At 36.5% G+C, this 8,367-nt stretch overlaps 1 pseudogene across 1 annotated transcript; it reads right to left on the bottom strand.

Annotated features, from left to right (window-relative positions):
• Positions 1-4,790: 4,790 nt before the first annotated feature.
• Positions 4,791-6,075, bottom strand: LOC311087867 (putative nuclease HARBI1; annotated as a pseudogene). The gene is made up of 2 exons: positions 5,997-6,075; positions 4,791-5,586 (listed from the first exon to the last, which is right to left on the bottom strand). The product of its transcript is annotated as a putative nuclease HARBI1 (transcript).
• Between the last annotated feature and the right edge of the window lie 2,292 nt (positions 6,076-8,367).

Genomic DNA, 8,367 nt, shown 5'->3' with positions numbered 1-8,367 from the left:
TAATAGCTGAACTTTTGGCAATTTATGTGAAAAATAGTAATATTTATAATAAAAATAATAATATATTAGGCCCTTGAATGTTTTGGGGAGTCAGCTATTAATAAGTCAACTAGCAGACGCTAATACTCTGTTTCTTAGGGATGCAGAGCAGCTGCCATTAATTTAGTGTCACATTTTTCCAAAGCAAGCTTCTGGTTTGAAATTAAATTTAAAAAAGTGTGAGTTGATGGCAGTGCATAATCGGGCTGAATCTCAATTGTTTAATATTCCATTAAAAAATTTGGTAAAATATTTAGGTATTGTTATTACTAAAGACGATAAAACTAGAGAAAAAAAATTTATTTGGCTGACAATATAACAAAAAGTCAAAATATGTTAAATGTGTGGTTACAAAGGGATATTTCCATTTTTGCAAGAATTTTATTACAGAAAACCAAGGTACTTTCTAGGGTGATTTATCCTGCATATTCTTTAGGAATCTCTGACAGGTGGATAAAGGATATTAATCAAATTCAGTTTAAATTTCTTTGGAAAAACAAACACCATTACATAAAACAGATGTAGTGAAGCCAATCAGTGAGGGAGGTTTGAATATTACTGATTTTGATGTTATGAATGGCACTCTTAAATTGAGGTGGCTCCAAGCTTTCCTTATAATAAACATTCTGTTTGGTCTAGTTTTTCTTCAAAAATCTTTGATTCTTTTGGGAGCATTGATTTTCTTTTGAGGTGTGACTTTGAGCCATCAAAACTAAAGTGTATCCTAAATTGTCATCTTTCATAGTCAGGTATTTTTGTATTGGAAACTGATATACAAACACAATTTTCCCCACATAGTTGTTCTTTGTGGAATAATAAGTGTATCCGTGTTCTTTCAGGACTGGATGGATAAAGGTGTCTGGTCCATTGTACACATTATGGATGGGGAAGGAAATTTCCTTAGTTATGACAATTTTTGTGAAAAATATAATAGCCTATTATTTGTACTCGGAAATTATATGTGGCTTTGTTAAAAGCTGTTCCTGGTGGTTTGGTTCAGCTGGTTAAAGGTGCATTGTGTTACTCACCTGTGGTTCCAAGATTGAAGAGTTTAATCTTCTGGTCTTAATTTTACAGATGAGGGCTGTAAGATTAAAGTTTAAGAACATTTGTAAATATAGTGACTTTACCTTATAAAGTTAGAAAGAGACCTCTTGTATTTGATTTCCCTAAAGACAAAGTGGGTCAAATTAGAACAAGATTTCTCACTTTCCCAATTTTTCCAAAGGTACAAGAGGTTCAGTTTAAAAGTATTAATGATATTTATCCTTAATGAGTTCATCAGACACAGATTTAATCTGGATTGTACTGAGTGCACCTGTAACTAGTGATGTAACGTTCGGCACCGAGGCTTCGAAGCTTGTATCAAAAAAACAAAAAACAAAACAAAACATCACACACTGAAGCAGTGTATCGGAGCTTGATTCGTTTTGCCATAACCACGTGATCTGTAACGTCCGAAGCTTCGTTTCCACACACAGTCACGTGACTGCTTCGTATTAAGATTCAAAAATAGCGCGAACCCCTTGAGCAGGTTTGGAGTGTCATGCCCTTCGGTAGTAGTAAATAAAAAAAGAAATAGACTTAGCCCTCACACTGTTGAACAAGTCCTGTTCCTTAATAAAAAACTTTAATTTATTAAATTGCCCACAAAATAAAATGTCAGCTCCCCAGTTCACAAGCACTTCACCATTCCACAATAATGTTCTTTTATTTTGATTATATATGCCTACATGAGCCTTGCTTATGAACTCATAGGATTAGGACTGAGGCTAAAGTTTATGTGAATAAGGCTGCATTTGTAGATCAACGCAGATTCATAAGAACTGTTTCTGTACAAGTGAATTAATCCCATTTATTTTTTTTGTCATAAATTAATTCAGTTGTTTGTTCATACATTGTATAAGAACTACATCAACACTAACACATGAATTATGAGGATTAATTGTATTGCTTTGTGGTTTACAGAGCACAAAGTGATTTATAAAAAAAAAAAAAAAGGTCTTCTGGGACAGTGTGCAACGTGTTGAAAACATAGACTGTAAAAAAAATGGTTGAAAAGCTTCGAGTAATGAACCATTTTACGATACAGTCGAGGGGGAAAGCCCCAGTGCTTCACAAAGCTTCATTTCACCATCACTACCTGTAACGTATAGGCAAGGATGAAGCGGAGAGAGAATCCACATGCAAGCACGACTTTAATAAAACAAACAGGTAATCCAGGGCAAACAACGGAACTCAGGACAGGAACATGAAACACCTACCACGACCGATTCTGGGATGACCTTTATGTTTGGTTAAGTTTGAAATATGTAATAGCCTACCTGACATTTTGATTTCAAAACTATAAAATATTTGTCTTTTTCTTTGAATTATTATCATGAATTTTTGGTGAACAATATTGTGCTGTTGGCCAATTACTTAATAGACAAATGCAGATTCTTTAAGAACCCTCCCACTTTCTTACTTTTCCATAAAGATTGAATGATCTTCTTCAAATCTTTAAGACTCGTTTGTAACAAAAAGCCCTTAAATTATATAATCTTCTGAAGGTAGTTTTTGATGATAACCCCCTTGTGTATTTATTATTTAATTCCATTTTTGTTTTTCTTTAGGTTTATGGTGTTTATCTATACTGTTTGCTGCTATTTTGACTTCTTTGAAATGTAGTTAGATTAGTCTTTTGAGGACAGAAAAATCTTAGGCATAAAATCTTAATGCCTTATAGTCGCATTTAGCAGATTGCCAGCTCAGGGAACATTCTCAGAACTTTAGCTAACGTTCTGGCAAGGTTCTGGCAAAAGTTATGAACAAAAGTTCTTCCAGCATGCTTACGTTAGCTAAAAGTTCGCAAAACGCTAGCACAAAAAAGTTATATTGTTTCCCATAGGCACTTCAGTTTCCACCACAGTTCAAAGATATTCAGCATAGTTAAAGTGGCAATAAATTGTCTGTGTATGAGCCCTGTGCTGTGATAGCTATCCGTCCAGGCTGTTTAGGCCCATATAGGCCTAAGCAACAGCGTAATCCTAGGACAAGTGGTGTGGAGAATGGATGGAAGTAGAAGCAATGTTTCCAGGGGACTGTCTGGAGGATTTATGCATAAGCAAGAAAAAAACGTTCTTAAGACATTAAAAAAACTGGACATTTTGAACATTTAGAAAACATTCAGAAATAACATTTTCATAACATTTTCAATGTGGTAGAATGTAATATTACTCTGACGTTCACATAAACCAAGAAAAAACGTTCTTAATACATTAAAAAACTGGACCTTTTGAACGTTTAAAAACATTCAGAAATAACGTTTTATAACTTAAGCTAATGGGAATGTTAGTAAAACATTCTAAGAACATAATTGTTGGCTGGGAATAGACCACTATAAATTTTGGAACAAATAATAGTATTGTAATGTTTCATTGGGACACTTGGGGGTGGTTTCCCAGACAGAGTTTAAAATAAATGAGGACTAGGCTAGTTCTACTTAAATTAATACGGACTTAAAAAATGGCTTTCCGAGACATTGCTTTATTTGAGATTAAGTAGTACCCGACTAGGGAGTTGCAGACTAAGGTTAATAAAGACTAACTAGCTACTCTCTGTGAAGCCCAATTAGAGTAATGTTGTGCACTTGGTGCAGACCTGAGGTTGCTTCAAAAACCAGGGCTGGACCCTTAAGAAACATTAACATTGTGTGGAACTGGAGTAAATCACCCAACCAAACAATGGACAAAGGTAAAAGACAACGTTCAAAGAATTTCAGTGACTTTGAAAGGACCCTTTTGAAGCAAATTGTGTCAAACCACCCAATTATTGAGAACAAACAGCATGATTCAGCAACCGAAAACAAGAAAAAGAATGCTTGGACTTCAATTTGCAATGAATTTAACTCGAATGAAAAAGTAAGCAACAGGACACTTCAACAACTTCAGGTAAGCTACTGTATTATTGTTGGTCTACTTTTACATGTCAGTCCCTTTGAAATATTGCTTCATTTTGATCCAAGTATATTACAAACAGCATCATACAGAATTTACATTTTTTATATTGTCTCATCTTTCTAAGATCCTGTGGAAAAACATAAAAATAAACTTAAAGAAGACAAATGCTGTTGCACATGATTGTTGACTTCGATCATTGATAGCCAGCAGCCCCTGGAAGGCATCCCTGATGATGATCATTTGGACAGTTCAGATGGGGCCCCGTTCCAATCCTCATTTGGTAGGCCACATTAGTTCAATATGTGCCATCCTTAAACTGCAGGGAATATGTATTGTTGTCAGTCATTTCTTGCAGTCCTATAATCAGAAATATTTCATGAACTGAACTTTTGAATACATATTGTTCACTAATGCTGCAATATAATACTTTTCAGATGATCACCAGAGCTTGGAGGTCCTGAGACAGGATGAAAGTCAGCCCACGACAGCTGCAGCAGCCTGGAGGGAAGATGGTGTCACTAATTCTGGCAAGATGAGAAGGACCAAGAGGCTGACTATGCACAAGAAACTGGCCATGGAATTCCATGAGCACAAATTAAAGTATTTAAAAGATGAACATGAAATGAAGATGAAAATACTTCATGTTGAGTTAGCCATGAAGGAGGAAGAGAGAAACATGAAGCAGCAGCAGTACCAATGTTCTACTGAAACCAGCACCAGTTCAGGGTCCCGATATCTCAATTTGTGAAATAAAACTTGTGTTCATCATCAATCTGTGGCAATTGTTGTCTTCAATCTTCTGAGGTAACTTTATTGTGAGAAGTGCCGCAAAGCAAAAGCATCTCTGCACGCCAGTCCATACCTGTCATTGTCTGACTCAACCATGGGAAGATCTGGTTCATCCCTATGTTCCATTTGAGGATCTGGGCATGCCATGCTGTTTGAGGTAATTGTGAAGCACTGCTGTTGCAATTATGACAATACAGCATCTTCTTGGTTCAAAGCGCAATGCGTTTCTGAGACACTGGAAACGACTCTTCCATACACCAAACATGCGCTCCACTGTACCTCTGGTACGGATATGAGCTTGGTTGTACCGCTGCTGCTCAGGTGTGACTGCATGAAGGTAAGGGGTGAACAAGAAGTTGGTCTGTGCATACCCAAGTATGATTCCACTATGTTGACCACCTTCAAACTGAGCGTACAAACAGGAGTTCTGGAAAATTCTTGAGTCATGAGTTGCACCTTTCCAACGTGCAACAATGTTGGAGGACTGCATAGTGGGAGTGCACACACTTTGTACATTTATTGAGAACCAGTTTTTACGATTTCTGTACTCCTCAGAATCTGCAGTAGAGGGACACTTTTTTGGAATATGACATCCATCAATACAGCCAATGACTCCAGGGAAGTTTCCACATTCAAAGAACTCCACTTTGTAGTTGGCTTGGCCAGCAGCATCAGGAAACTTGATGTAGTCGTCCTTCAGTTCACATATAGCTTTCACATATAGCTTTGCACACTTTGTGGACTATTTTGCACACAGTTGATTCACTTATGCCATACAAATCACCTGTTTCACGATGGAAAGTTCCACATGTTACGCCTGAAGCTTCGAAGCTTGTGTCGAGAACGTCAGTCAGTATCTACTTCCCGCTTGTGAAATGACGTCACCGGTGACTTTCGAAGCCTCGTTTGAGTGCAGCAGTGCTTAGAGAAGGGGTTCACTTTTGGCGGAACGATGCGTTTCCCCTCCTCTCATGTTTCACAAGAACTTCAACTTCTCTCTGTCCAGTCCACCTTAATCACTTTCACCTTCTTGTATGCAGTCTAAAGAACTCAATTTCCGTATGTTCAACAAAAGCACTACCCAGTTACAAAATTATTAAACAAAACTGATGAAATAAATACTTAAAAGAATCACTTACTTAATTATTTATTTATATACATAATACATGTGTGTATATGTTAATGTATCATGATGAACCATGTAACACATTTTTGGCGCTGTCACACTCCAGCCCATTTTTTCCTGCACCGTATTTCCATTGACCAGCAGATGTCCCTGCGTGCATTCGAGACACATCTGCTTCATCTCGCCAACACTAGTAGGCACTAGGCAGTGGTCGAAAAACAGAAACAATAATCCAAAACCGTAAATCCAATGACCAGGCAAAATATCATAACAAAAGACAAGGCAATAACACAATGGAGCACGTTCAGTAAGGCAGGAAAACGGGCAGTAGGCTACTTCACAGTGTGTGTGAGAGCACATGGCTTATAAACCTAAACAGGAAGTAAAATAAAAACAAACATCAAAGCGAACGTTCCTTTTGTATGTCTGCGCGGATCCAGGGCGTCCGAAATAGAAAGCAGCATCCGTTTACTGTCGACGATTTTGGCGCGTGTTCAATGTGTTTTTGGCGCGACGTGTTAATACACTAATACATAGTTCCCACAGGCCAATTAATGTCATGTGACCTCCCGGAGACGCCATCTTTGAGGGCATAAGCTGCTGTGTTTACAAAGTTTTACAAGCAAATTTCGAAGATTTCTTTCTATTTATGTTACGAAAATCATGAAGAGACAAAGTGACACAGATTATAAAGACACATATTAACACAAGACAGAGAGAGGTACAATGCGAAAATTTCAGTCATAAATGGTGTGGATCCGTATGCGCTAAACTGAGCACTGATTTTGCAGCTTTGGCTCAGATACAGTATTATCCATGTGTACCATTATCTGGTATTGGCTAGGAGTTTTAACACATGTAAGCAATTCCGAGCCTGGAAATATGTGCATGAATATGAATATACACGGTATGAAAATAAATAAAACTCGCGTGCAAATTAATGTAACAGTTAATGCGGAACTACTTTATACGCGGGTTCTTTAGGGACTATCTGAGATTGCAAGGCTGGAATGTGTGTGTGTGAGTGAGAGAGAGAGTCGCGGGCGCGATCGAACAGTGGAAACAATGTTGTTTTTGTATGTTTTTAATACCTCGTCATTTTGTACATACAGGACATCATTAAAACTGCAAAGTGTTAACTTATATTTGTGTACACTCGCAATAAAACACAACAAATTCTTGCGTGTTTTGAGGGAGTTTCTTTCCTGTTTATCCTCGCCAGCCATAACCTCCATCGTTGTTCTGACAAAAGCTTCGTCTTGTCACATTCATGAAGTCTAATGACGGGTATACTGTAAAATCCAAATTTAACTGAACCTCTGGCACAATTTGAACATCCATTGACCCAGTAGGAGATGACCATTTTCACTTTTTATCACGAAATTAACTCGTTTCAGCTTCTTCATCTAATGTTCTGCCCACAGAAATGGCGCCGGGTCGGCAAATGCCCGTATGTTGTGACGTCATGTGGGAACTATGTATACACTAATAGCCTACAGTTAATATGTTCATACCAACGCTTCTTGTTTGCTGATTGACTGCAGTTTGTGATAATCAATGTGATAATCATTGTTTCAATGCCAAATTTCCAAACCATTTGTTCAACACTCATAAATATAATTTCCATTCCCATGTTTGTTTTTTGCTCACCCTTGGGAGTTGGGAAGCTAATGATAATGATATTCTAACTGTTCATTCAAATCAAATCTGTTATATGGCATTCACTGACGAATAATAATAGTAATAATCAAATACACCAAAATATAAATAAAAATCTATAATATAAACTACTTTTCAAAAGTTTGGGGTCCGTAAGATTTTTGAAAAATGTTTTTTGAAAGAAGACTTCTGCTCACCAAGGCTGTATTTATTTGATACAAAAATGCATTCATATTATGTAATATTATTACAATTAAAAATATCTGTTTTCTATTCGAATATATTTTTTCCTGTGATGGCAAAGCTCCAGTGTTCAGTGTCACAAGATTCAAGGTCAGATGTCATTCTAATATGCTGATTTGCTGCTCAAGAAATATTTTTGATTATTATTATTATTATTAGCTGATAATGTTTGTGCTGCATACTGACATGTGGTATGTGTAGTGTTTTTATCCGGTTTTTGTTTTAGAAAATAGAAAGATTTAAATAGATATATGAAATGAGAAATATAAATTAATGAATCATTTGGAAATATTTATAGAAATGTTAATAACATTATAAATGTATTGTAAAATGTTTATTGCACATTTTGCACATTTACAATGCAAAGACAGGCAGCAGCATATATCATAAGGCATGCACACCACATTTATAACATCCAAAAAAAAAGCATGATCTGAAATGGAATGGACTCATGACCAAGATGTAAATAAGAACAAAACCAAAATGGAAAATATTTTGTCATAAGGCAACACTGTAAAAGGCTAAAAGCTAAATTAAGCCAATTTATTACATTTATTGTCGAATCAATTT

Source organism: Abramis brama, assembly GCF_963993115.1.
Source record: "Abramis brama genome assembly, chromosome: 8".
In the NCBI taxonomy this organism is placed as follows: Eukaryota; Metazoa; Chordata; class Actinopteri; order Cypriniformes; family Leuciscidae; genus Abramis; species Abramis brama.
This window is presented reverse-complemented; position numbering and strand designations above follow the sequence as displayed.